Raw genomic sequence first — 12,611 nt, 5'->3', positions numbered from 1 at the left:
TTAGCTAAATCCATAGGAAGAGCACTTTTTGGGCGGCTTATAACTTCGCTCCCCCTGGGCAAATCTACACCAAACTTTGCAGAAAAGGTCTTTGGCGCACTTTGATTTCATATTGCAAAGTGTGGTGAGGTTTAGTCCAAGGGGGGCAAAGTTATAGGGGGTACCAATATTTCTTTTTTTCCCATACACTGAATGGGGAAAAAACCTTGCTCACGCCTACAGCTCAAAACGCTGGATGGATTTTCACCAGATTTGCGGCAGGAGCAGTGGCTTGGTCCCAAAAGCGTGCTTTGTAAATTTGATGAAAATCTGTCCAGTAGTTTTTTTTAAAATGTCCAAAAAGTAGGTCACAAAAAATGTGTGATATCTATGTCCGGTCCGCGGACACACTTCCCAGTTCGCTCCGCGGACAGGACACCGATTGGTTGATCGGCTTGCGTAATATCCGCAGAGATGCGACATGTTCGCTGATTGGATGGTGAAGAGCATGAAGTGCGTCAGACTTTTGGAAACGCCCGCCATCTTGGATTTGCGGACAGCAGCCAGTGTCCGTGGACATCGCAGTAGAAACATATTAAAAACCACAACATTGCACTTGTCAAACTTATCAAATAATCTCTGGGGAGGTGAGGGTTGATGAGGATGGGATGGGATATGGCTGCAAGAAGCCAAAAAACGGGCGTTTTAAGTCTGTGAACAGTTCGGCTTTTCGGGAACAGTCCTGAAAAGTTCACGGACACCTCAGCATTACCGGGTTGGTGAAATGCGGTTCTTGGATGGCTTATAACTCTGGCACCACTTAGTGGAACTGCATGAAAAGTTGCATGTATATTTCTGACCTGATTCTGAGTAAGTATGCTTAGCTTGGTGGGATTCTGTCATGAGGGGGCAAAATTTGAGGGGGGGGTCCCAAAATAATGTAAGTGACCGCTCCCCTTGGGATTTCACTGCAGCGGTTCATCCGATTGCTGCTCCGGAGCCACGCTGCACCTGCAGGAACGAAAAGAACACAGCAGGTTAGTCGCGCATGGAAAGAAACCATTATAGAGACATTTGGCACCACTCACAAACGCTCAAACTTCCCGCATAGAACCTGCTCAGCATTGAAGGACGAGTCAAATCTTCATTACAAAACTGTTCAAGACCGCGCCTGAAAGAAAGGTGAATACAAGGTTAAAACTTGGATAATAAAGACATTTAAGCAGCAATTCCAAGCATCTACAGGTATAAAGACTTACCTGCTGAGTCAAGAAATTCAAGACTCCACTACACCCCCACAGGATCAGTGAAGGAACTAGATCCAGGGAGAGACTGTCATATTGTGCCCCTGCGAGAGACCACAGGACGGAGAGTCCACCACTAAACAAACCAAGGTGAGGCTGAAGCAGAGAGGGGGCATTAGGAGGTTGCCGGAGGTGGGAACTCAACCCCGCTCCTCACGGTGCTAACATCCTATTTCGACCTTATAGGCAAAGCATTCGGGGAAGTGACAGGGAAGGAGAAGTCACGTGCAAGTCTCCTCATCGAGCCGAAGAACGCCAGGGCAGACATCATTCCTGCATCTTCGAGCGACGCCCCCGTGGAGACCAGGTGAGCATGACAGTATGGAACCCTCACCTTCCCTTTCCATGGTGGCCATCTTGGAAAAGGATTTTCCATCCTACACCGGGACATCGTAGGCGCCCCTGTGTAGGAAGAAAAATCCTCTTTTTTAGCACCCCAGGTTCCCGCTTTGGGAACCGAGGGTGCTAATCGCCTTCATCCAACCATTTCAGGGGCTGGAATGGGGGGATAATGGTCCAGAGACCTCATTATCCACCCTGGCTTCATTTGGGCTGGTAACTTCGGCTGCTGGTCCAGTATCCACCGTTCCAGTCCCTGGAACGGAGGATGAACGACACAATATTCCCATTAGCATAACACAAAATGCATATGGAAATGTTGGAAAATCTTATTGAGGCTATGTACTTTACTGAGAAATATAAGTAGATGGAGTCTATACATTTGTTTAGCTCTATTTTTGAACTGTGAAAGGTGGTTCCTAAAGGAATATGTCTTTTGTTGTTTTTGGATGTTTTTTTTTTTGGCAGTAGAGCTGAGAATGAAAGGTGGGGAGGGAATTGAGGGAAGAGGAACCAAACACTAATATAGATGGGTAGGTGGACAAGGGAAAATGTTGCGTGTGTGTTATTTCTAAGATAGGGGGCAGTGTTTCTCATGCTCCTTGATTACAGCAGTGGTGGTGGCTCTTGGGGAGAAGGGATGGCATTAGCTGATGCCATTTTTAAGATAAATAGCAGTTTTGCTACAGGTATGTACTGTGTACTAGATTGTTAATGGATAATGAGTAGGAATAGGTGTTGGAGTTGTGCAAGGGAAATTTTGAAGTTGAAAGTTCCTAGATCAGTAGAAAATGCAGTTCGGAACTGTCCGCGAAGCAGAGATCTGATCGTGAAGTGCGGAAGGGTTCTCGGACACGTCATCATGCCACGCGCCAACGTATGGTCATGTGGCACTTTCCGGAAGGTCCGCTATGAAGTCAGATGTTCATAGATGGCTACGGATGCAAAACTAGTTGAAATAGTTGCAAAAAGTGTATGGACGTGTTCAAAATGATCCCAGAAGATGGGAAATGACCTATGAAATGCACTGAAAGAACTTTGTTAAAGGGGCGTCATGGTTAAGTTGGACTGAAAAAACCTATGAAATTCAATGAAAAAACTTAGTTAAAGGGACATTATGGTTAAGTTGCACCAATAAAAACCTATGAAATTCAATTAAAACACTTTGTTAAAAGGACGTTATGGTTAAGTTGCACTAATAAAAACCTATGAAATTCAATGAAAAAACTTTGTTAAGGGGACGTTATCGTTAAGTTGCACTAATAAATACCTTTGAAATTCAAAGAAAAAACGTTGTTAAAGGGACGTTATGGTTTCAAGTAAAATTAAAAAAAAACAGAAATTCACCGTGCACTGCTAAGACTAACACCCAGGACATCTAAGATGACATCACAAATGTTATTGATGACATCACATGTAAAATACATTTTGATGAAAAGTCCCTACAAGGAGATGTGTTTATATTGTTGGCAATAAGATGTCAGGGGTGATCGGGATACCTATCACAAACTACTTAATCTATTAAACAATGTACTCATCTAATACCATCATATTGGAGTGTTATCGTTAATACAGAAACCTAATCATATATAAACATAGACAATGAGCATGCACCATAGAAGTACACTATTTCTAATCTTGTAATTTTGGATAGTAGAATAATGAATGCTACCGTATCAGAGTTTTGAGTAATATTAACCATGTAATAACTAGCTAACAATTCAAGACTTACAGCACTTGTGCTGGTACAAACAATACATATGAAGAACCACAATGCATACAAGTCAGAGGCACATACAGGGAAACTAAAGTAAAGAAGAAAGAAACCACATCATCAGAAAATGTTAATGACATTAAAGTTTATCTTCATGTATATAAATGAATTGTGTGTTTGAGGCCTGCTCATTTCCCCAGGTATGTGCACCATGAGCTGAGACCAAACCCTAAGTAAAGTACTCAAAGAACATATGACAAGGTTAATGCATAGATATATAGCACCTTTTTCAATTGTATTATTCTGACTACCAGTGAATAAAATCCACCTGGCCTATATATGTCAATAAACAAAAACAAGTGGCCCAAATATGTGATGTCATTTGTGAGGTCATCTTTGATGTCCTGGGTGTGTAACTTCAACCTCTGTGAATTACTAAACCAACCCAACTTGTAGAATGCCTGAAAAGGTCTTTCTTAATAATCAACAACAAACAAATGAGGCAGTCTGGGAATAGTTCCTACCTTGTTTTAATGAAGACAGGTGCACGATGGGGCTGCACTGATCCTGATGAAATAAAGGATCCTCCTGGAACCCCCTACGCGTTCAGCACTACAAAGGCTACCCCCCCCCGAAGGGAATTCCAGGGAAACCCTCGAGGGGAAAAAAACCCTGTGCTGAGCTGCTTGGGAGCATGGATGAACATTCTCCTTTCCTCTGGAATGTTCGGAATAATTCCTGCTTTCCGGTTACCAATGTTGAAAGCTTGCTCTAATTAGCCCAGCGGTAGATGAATTTAAGGACAATATTAGCTAAAGAATAGAACAGAAAAAGGAAAATAAAGATTACAGAAAAGCTCCCCTTCCCTTACCAAAGTGCTGAAACCGAATGGTAATTCAATGATGAAGGCAGAGCAAAGAGTCAGTGTTCCTGGAGCCTTCAAATACTATGAGGAAATGAAAGAATAAGCATAGATAGTAACGGGGTTTGCCCAAGGAAATATCAAATAGAAACAAGTAAGGGAAGAAAGGGTTTCTCCACCTGCAAGGGATGAAGGCTGCGCGACCTCGTCCGTAGAACGGGGAGTTAGCGCAAGATGACAAAAAGGATTCTGGGAGTCGTAGTTCTCGGGAAAGAGAGAGTGGCTCTCAAAACAAATGCGGCTTCCTAAATGAAAATGAAACAACAACATAAACCTATCAAACCCTCCGCCAACTGTCAAAACAAGAATAAACTACTAATGTCAAGTTATGCCTACCCGAACACTGTGTAACTGGGATTATGAAGGAAGGCAATGAGTTTAAACAGATGCAGGATCGAAAGAGGTCACCGTTCCAAAGCTGAGTTCCTAGCGAAATACGGGAGAAAAGGTAAACAGTGATGCAAGTTTGCAAGGATCCAAAGGGAAAATAGAAGCACAAAGAAAGATACAAAAAGATCCTGTAGCGTACTCACGGAGCATCTGACAACCTCTAATCGAGTAGTGATGCGACGTGAAATCCGCTCTCCATTCTTTTACAGGATCTTCTTCAGTGGGCGTAGTGACGTCCTACTGCTTCCTGTGGTAACGTTGTGACCGTAATCACAACTAGACAGCCAACACTTCTTGCCGCTGATGCCATCTCAGAAAAGCTAAAGGCACGATCATCACACACATCTCGGAATGTAATGGACAAAACCATTACAGGGTGTTTGTCTTAGCAGTGCACAGTGGTGGCACGAGTTATGGTTGTTTAGCTTACCATAACTGGCAGTAATTTTACTTGAAACCATAACGTCAGGGCAAGATTCGATGGATTGCACTCCCAAGAGCAGCTGAGAAACGAAATCCAGTCTCAGCAAGGAAAAGGCATGACAGCAAGTCCAGGCAGCACAAATGTTTCTTTATTGATAAAAAGGTGCAGCAAAAAGGGAAAGCCTGGATACAAAACGACGCGTTTCGCGGTACACTGACCGCTTGTTCACGTAGGTAGGGTGTTTCATGGAAGAAGGACTTCTTATATATGCTTTATAAACCTCTATGATACAAGTGCATAGAATTTCCCCATTCACGAGGTGGTACAAATTGATGAACACATGGCAGCCATCTTAGAACATTTAAAGCACTGCCACATGCAGTGTATTAAATAAAATAAAATAAAATAAAAACACATTATTGGTGTCAATACATCAACCAAATATTATATGATGAAGAATATAGCAACAATTGCACAGATGTGCTGGCTGCGAGGACTGTGGAGGAAAATGGCAAAAAGAAAAATGGCAAAAAGACCTCAGGTACATAATGAGTGTCTAAGGAAAAAATATATATAAAAAAGGATATATAAATATATATAAATACACATCGATCAAAATAAACGTGTGTTTTCCAATGATATGTCTGTCAACAAAGGCTGGTACCCAAGATAAAAATAAAGTAAAAAAATAATGCCATTCTAGGGCAACCGCCAAATATGACGAGCCCTGCCTTGTAGGTCTGTCCACATTATAACGTCTGAAACAGCCATTACCTCAACGGTGTCCAAGCAGCCCCACAACGTGATGTGTTTACTAGACAGAATGTAGCCATTCTAAGTGTCCAACGTTAGTCTCGAATAAACAAAGATATATAGCCATGTAGGTCTAAGTTTACGCATACATATGCGAGGTGTAATACAAATCGAACATAATAATGCAGTCTTGAGACAATATAAAGTGCTTAGTGCTTTAGCAGCAATGTAAAGTGCTAAGTGCTTTAGCAGCAAATTTAAAGTGCTTAGTGCAATAGCAGCAGTTGTTAAAATGCATAATATTTAGCAGCAAAATAGGGAAAAAGTTTAAAGGAGAGAAATGTCCAGACAACAGCAATGATAAAATGCACAGTGCTCTACGTCCATGGATGCACAAATATGTTCCTAAATGTGTGGTGCATATACTAAGTCACATAATACGATTTAACAATCAAATAGATAAAAGAATGAAAGTCAATAAATATATATATCTCACAAATAGATAAAATAACAATGCGACTGGAACAACAGAAAAACGTGCATCCATGGACGGCTGTAAAGTAGACAACAAATTTATCCCCAATAAAGTGCAAGTGCAAAAAACTTTACTTAAAATTACCTACCATGAATGGTAAACTATTCCCTATAAAAAAATCCTCAAGACCCTTTCCGCTCGATGAGCCCAGCAAGGAAAATAACATCACTGGGAAACTATTACCTTAAAAAGACTACATACCAAGCTACAAATAATCAATCGACAATGAGACAATGCGAGACAAAAAACCAAGGTATGGGGACAGAGTAAAAAAGCAATTGAGAAGCCTAAAACCAAGCTAAACAAAAATATTGATCAAAGTGATAAATATCAATGAAAAATACCCTCCTAAAAATCATGTTAAAAACAATCATATGCAAGATATGCTTCACAATCATTTGGAGAAAGAACCTGTAAGATGCATCAATAAAAAAGAAGAAGAAAGAAGAGTTATTGTACATTAATACATAAGAGTGTGGACCGGAATGGAAAAGTTTTCAAATATTAAACACACAAGGGGTCACTCTTGAACATTGCAGGTACCTAGTATTGCATAAAGGTGCAAGAAAATTCACAAAGTATACTTAATTGGTACCTAAAAACGTATATAACTCTTCATAAAGATTGTGGCCGCTGGGTTTTTCAAGGTCGAGAATGGACCTAGTTTCCAGTTGTCTCAACATTAACTCCCGGTTACCACCTCTGGGTGATTTAGGCACTGTCCGAACACCAAAGAAGGAAAAGCCCTCCAATTTACCTTCATGTTGAGACTGAAAATGCAGAGCCATCAGATAGTTGGGATCAACATTTCTTATGGCTCTTATGTGTTGCAGCATTCTCAGCTTCAATTTACCCTTTGTACTGCCCACATACCACATATTGCAAGGGCAATTCAAAACATAGACCACAAATTCTGTATCGCAAGTGATTCTGGATGCGATTTGAACATTGTTACCCAGGATAGGATGTATATAACACGTCTTGTTGACTGCATAAGTGCAGGCTTTACATTTGGAACACTTATGAAAGCCTCGTGGTTTGGTGTTTAACCAACCATCTGTCAATGCATTGTCAATAGGCCTCATAAAGCTGGGAACTAAGGTATCCCTAAATGAGGTAGATCTGCGAAAAGTAATATTAATGCGATCTCCCAAAATAGTATTTAAATGCTCATCTGATTTAAGGATATGCCAATGACGTTGCATGACTTGTCGAATCTTGTGGGCACCCTCACCATAAGTCAAGATAAGACGTGTCTCACTGGTGTCTGTGGTTCTATGTTCAGGGATGTCAGCTGACAAAAGTAGAGAGCGATCAATCACTCTAGCTTTATGGAAGACTCTCTCCAACACTTTTTTGGGGTAACCCCGTTGCTTAAATTTGTTGGCCATGAGGGTACATTCACAATCAAATGTTTCGATCCAGGAACAGTTTCTGCGTATGCGAATGAACTCCCCATAGGGGATACTCCATTTTAAAGCTGTAGGGTGATTACTCTTGGCGTGAAGAGGGATAGTAGGTTTTCTAAACAGACAAGTGGTCAATTCACCTTGAGCCACAGTAACAAGAATATCCAAGTATGTGATAGCAGTCTTGCTGTGGCTCTCCGTGAACTGCAGATTAAGATCATTGATGTTGAGTACTGCGACAAAATCTAACCATTCTGCACTAGTTCCTTCCCAAATGATAAACAAATCATCTATGTATCTAAGCCATAGGGCAATCTTGGATGTGTGGTGACAGTTTCTAGGATCCCATACAACAAATTTCTCCCACCAGCCCATCAACAAATTAGCATAGGGGGGGGCAAATGTAGAACCCATAGCAGTACCTTGTAATTGCCTGAAGAACTGCTTGTTAAAAAGAAAACAATTATTAGTTAAACAAAGCGAAATCATTTCCAATATCATTTGAGAATGTTGGAGGTAATTCAAAGATCTGGTATGCAAGAAATGTTTACATGCTTTAAGACCATCTGAATGTCTAATTGACGTGTAGAGATAGACTACATGAAGTGTTGTTAATAGAAAAGTAGATTCCCATGGTATACCTTCTATACGACTGAGAAAATCTTTGGTGTCACGAAGATAAGAAGGCAAGGTAGTAACAAAGGACATCAAAGACTCATCAATGAATCTCAAAGTGTTTTCTAGCAAGGCACCACATAGGGTGACTATTGGTCTGCCAGGAGGCCTTATAAGGCTCTTGTGTACTTTAGGCAGAAAGTAAATAGTCGGAATAACTGGGAACTTCGGATGTAGATAAGAACAAATGTCCTCATCCAACAGGTCTTTCTCTTTCCATGTCTGTAAGAGATGCTCTAATTTGTCACTCATGGTTCCAGATGGATCCTTTAGTAATTTAGCATAACAGTCCTTGTTCAGTGGTTGTCTATTGGCCTCTTTGATATAATCATCACGATTCATGAGGACGATATTCATGCCCTTATCTGATGGTTTGATAATGCAGTCCGTCATGGCACTCAAACGTTCAATAGTGCATTGTTGTGATGAAGTAAGATTAGTTTTATGAGGCACCGGTTTCTTCCTGATTTTTTTTAGATCCTGAACCACCAAATCCTGAAAGGCCTCAACATGTCCCCCTGGATTAAATACCGGGTTGAAGCGTGATTTAGCTTTGAGTTGTGTCTTGCCAGGCCAAGCTGTGTCAATATACATGGAGGCAGATTCTTGGTCCCAAACATCCATGTCACGATCCCCATCAGTTTCTAGATCTTCCAAATCTCTTAAAGTAAATGCATCGTGAACAGAAACATCAGTGCCCCCCTGGAGATTAGATTTTGATTTAAGCTTAGGTGGATACATGGTAAAGAATTTTTTCAATCTGACTTTACACATGTACTTGTCGAAGTCAATCCGAGTTTCAGCATAGTCATATCTGGTCGTAGGGCAAAAGTTGAGGCCCATTGGCAATACATTGGTTTCATCAGCGGTAAGATGGTGGGTGGACAAGTTAATAATAGACATATCCGATTGATCCATTATCATGTTGGTTACTTCTTTACTCTAGAGCGTGTTAGTCGCCCTGTTTTGTCCGCGCTCGATCTTGATGCTGCGCCTTCCCCGCCTTGTTTTTTTCGGCCTCTTAGACCAGAGGCTTTTCCTCTTCCTCGGCCTCTGGTTTTCTTGCCGCTGTTTAACCTTCCCTCCATACCCAACAGTCTCATCTCCTCTAAAAAATTAAGCTTTCTAGAGGGCTGTTCACCTTCACTTTCAGTAGTTTCAACATCAGAGTAGGATATATCAGTAGGAATATCTTCAGTGGTATTAGCAGTTTGTGTAGGGAGCTTCTGACGTAAAGTATCAAACCGTTTTGCAAAGGTCAGTACTCTTCCTTGTTCATAGTCTTGTTTATCCCTGATGAATTTCCTTTGTTTACGTAGTTTTATGTCCTCCTTGTATGCTTTGTATCCATTTTCAATGCTAATACGAAGGTCTTACCCTCCTCACTTGGATCGAGCTTTTCCAGTTCCTCCTCAATGTCCTGGATCTTAGCCAATAACTTGTGACGATCCGTACGGGCATATTTGATCAAAATGTTCAAAAATGTAACTGAGCAGGTATTACTGGATTCGCCCCATTCCTGTAGCATAGCAGGATCCTGTTCTTCAAAAGACGGTGTGGTAAGGATACGCAGGCCTCTCGGAATGCGACCAACATCAATATAGTTCTGTAGGGAGTGTTCCTCCCACCACTTGCTGATCTCGCGACGTCTACATTTTTCTAGTTCTTTAAGCAATCTAATTTTATTATCAGATGGTAAATCCAGGGTAGGCACTGGTAATGTAGGTTTATTGGCAGGTTGATTCTTACAAAAAAGTGAAGCTGCTTGCGTTTTTCTCAGGTTTTCCCTTTCTTGTTGTGATGCCATGATTAGTATGCACTGAGCCGCCTGGATGCGTGAAAAGCCCCTTCAACTTTAAACCGTGTTAGCTCTTTTAGCACGAACGCAAATGCAGTACACGTGCTAATATATCCATGCGGATAGTCCAATGGGCGCTAGGCACAAGTAGAAACAAGCAGAGACAAAACATCCACGTAGTCCTACCTGAGCAGCCGGCACTTTACCGCGTAATATATATTACAGGGGCTGCGGCAGCGGCCCTGTAGTTATGCTTAAATTGCTCAATCCATAGGAACATCACTTTTTGGGTGGCTTATAATTTAGCCCCCGTGGACGAATCCTTACCAAAGTTTGCTGAGGTTTTGTCAAGAGGGGCAAAGTTGTAGGGGGGTCCCAGAATTTCTTTTTTTCCATAGACACAATGGCAAAAAATGTTTGCTCACGTCTACAGCCCAAACTGCTGGATGGATTTTCACCAGATTTACGGGAGGAGCTGTGGCTTGGTCCCGAAAACGTGCTTTTGTAAATTTGATGTAAATCCATCCAGTATTTTTATTAAAACAGTCTAAAAGCAGGTAAGAAGAAATGAGCGATGTCTGGGTTTGGTCTGTGGACTCACTTCCCTGTTCACTCTGTGAACAGGCATCCGATTGGTCCAGGGGCCGATGAGATGTCCGCAGACATCAGACACACCCATTGATTGGATGGTGAAAATCATGAGGTGCGTCATATTTTCCGAAACGCCCACCATGTTTGATCTGAGAACAGCCGCTCTGACCGCGAATGATTGAATAGGGAAAAGTCTGGAAAACACATTTTGGGTCATTTGGTGATGGAAAAAAGGGCTGGGAAGAGTGGGGGAGTGGAAAAAAGATGATATGGGGCTCTTTGTTTAAGTGGAAGAAGAATGTAGGGGTGGCACGGTATTCTGCAGACACAGCTGCAGTCCACGGGCAGAGTCTTGGCCGGACAGCTTGAGACACACATTTGAGGTTATTTGGTGACTGAACGAGGGCTTGGGCGGACAGTGTGGATTTTTGGGTGAAAAACAGAGCTTGGGTGGACAGCTTGAGACACACATTTGGGGTTATTTTGTGAATTCACGAGGGCTTGCTAAGGGAAGGTTTTATGCTCACCTGGTATCCACAGGGACGCCACCCAGCCGGATTACTCGCTGGTATGCTTCTCAGCTTTGCCCTGATGTGGTCTGTGGGGAAGGTTCTGCCTTGTGGTAGAATTAGGCGAGCTCTCCGTCCTGCCTTCTTTGCAGGGGTGCATTGTCTTTCATGGGCGAGTGTGGTCCAGTTACTTCACTGACGCCGGCCTGTTTGATATTGTTCAGGTAGGTCATTTTGCTGTTCTTCAGTTTTGTTGCTATCCTGCATGCCTTTCTTTGTTTAAAATGTCTCTTTTTTCTCCCTTAGGGATGAAGAGCTTCAGCGCGGCGAACTGGCTTGGTTGAGCCCCGCTGGTAAATGATGGCGCATTAAGAGCGCTATGATGGGGTAAGTAAGCGCTATGCGCAGCGTTGCAAAGTCTTGCCTTTGCTAACCTGTGTTTTCCTTCCTTGTAGGTCGTGGTGTTCTTCAGCACGAGTGGAATGTCCGGATTGGTGCCAGCCGAGAGGCGACCAGCCAGGTAAGCCTTTTGAGCAGTTCATAATTTGTAAATGTATCTACTGCTTTCTTCAATGTTGCCTCTATCTTCCACTTTCAGGTCGTTCTGTCCGGGAGGCGTGCAGATTCGAGGAAGTTGTTCTCAGTAGCTGCGAGTGTTTAAAGATGAAGACTGCAGGTAAGATGCTGCTGCTAATGATGTTCCTTTTGTCTCCTTGCAGGTTCTGCTTCTCCGAGGTTCGAGGGAATAGCTGGACACGGTGAGCGTCACGCTGCAAGCTGCAAAGTAACGCAAAGCGTTTTGTCTTGCTCAGGTGTGGTTTAAATAGTCTCAACAAAATAGTCCAGGTAAAGTAGTCCCTAGGCTACCACACCCCAAACACTAGACCACATAGCTTGGTTCTTAGGAACCAAGCTATGTGGATGCCTCCATATTGGCTGACAATACAATAAAGTAGTTCCCAAGCACATTGTTTTTCATAGTGTATGAGCCTGGCGCCATAGGTGCCAGGACTGGCCCCATGAGGGCTTTTGTAGAGGATGCCAGGTTCTAGAGGCCCGAGTCCTGACTCCACCTGGCCAATGGGTTTGCCAGAGGGGTTTTGGGCGAGAGTCATGACAGCACTCCCCACTAAGGCCCCTCCCATGGTGTTCCTTCTGTCTGGCCCAGGTTTGGTTGGGAAGTTCCGATGGAATTTCCTGATTAGACATGGTGCGTGGATATTCTCACAGGGCTCCCAGGATCTATCTTGTGGTCCAAATACTTTCCAA

This window comes from Ambystoma mexicanum, chromosome 6p (assembly GCF_040938575.1).
Source record: "Ambystoma mexicanum isolate Mex_15411 chromosome 6p, UKY_AmexF1_1, whole genome shotgun sequence".
NCBI classification, from domain to species: domain Eukaryota; kingdom Metazoa; phylum Chordata; class Amphibia; order Caudata; family Ambystomatidae; genus Ambystoma; species Ambystoma mexicanum.
The sequence above is the reverse complement of the archived record's forward strand: the minus strand, read 5'-3'. Positions refer to the sequence as shown.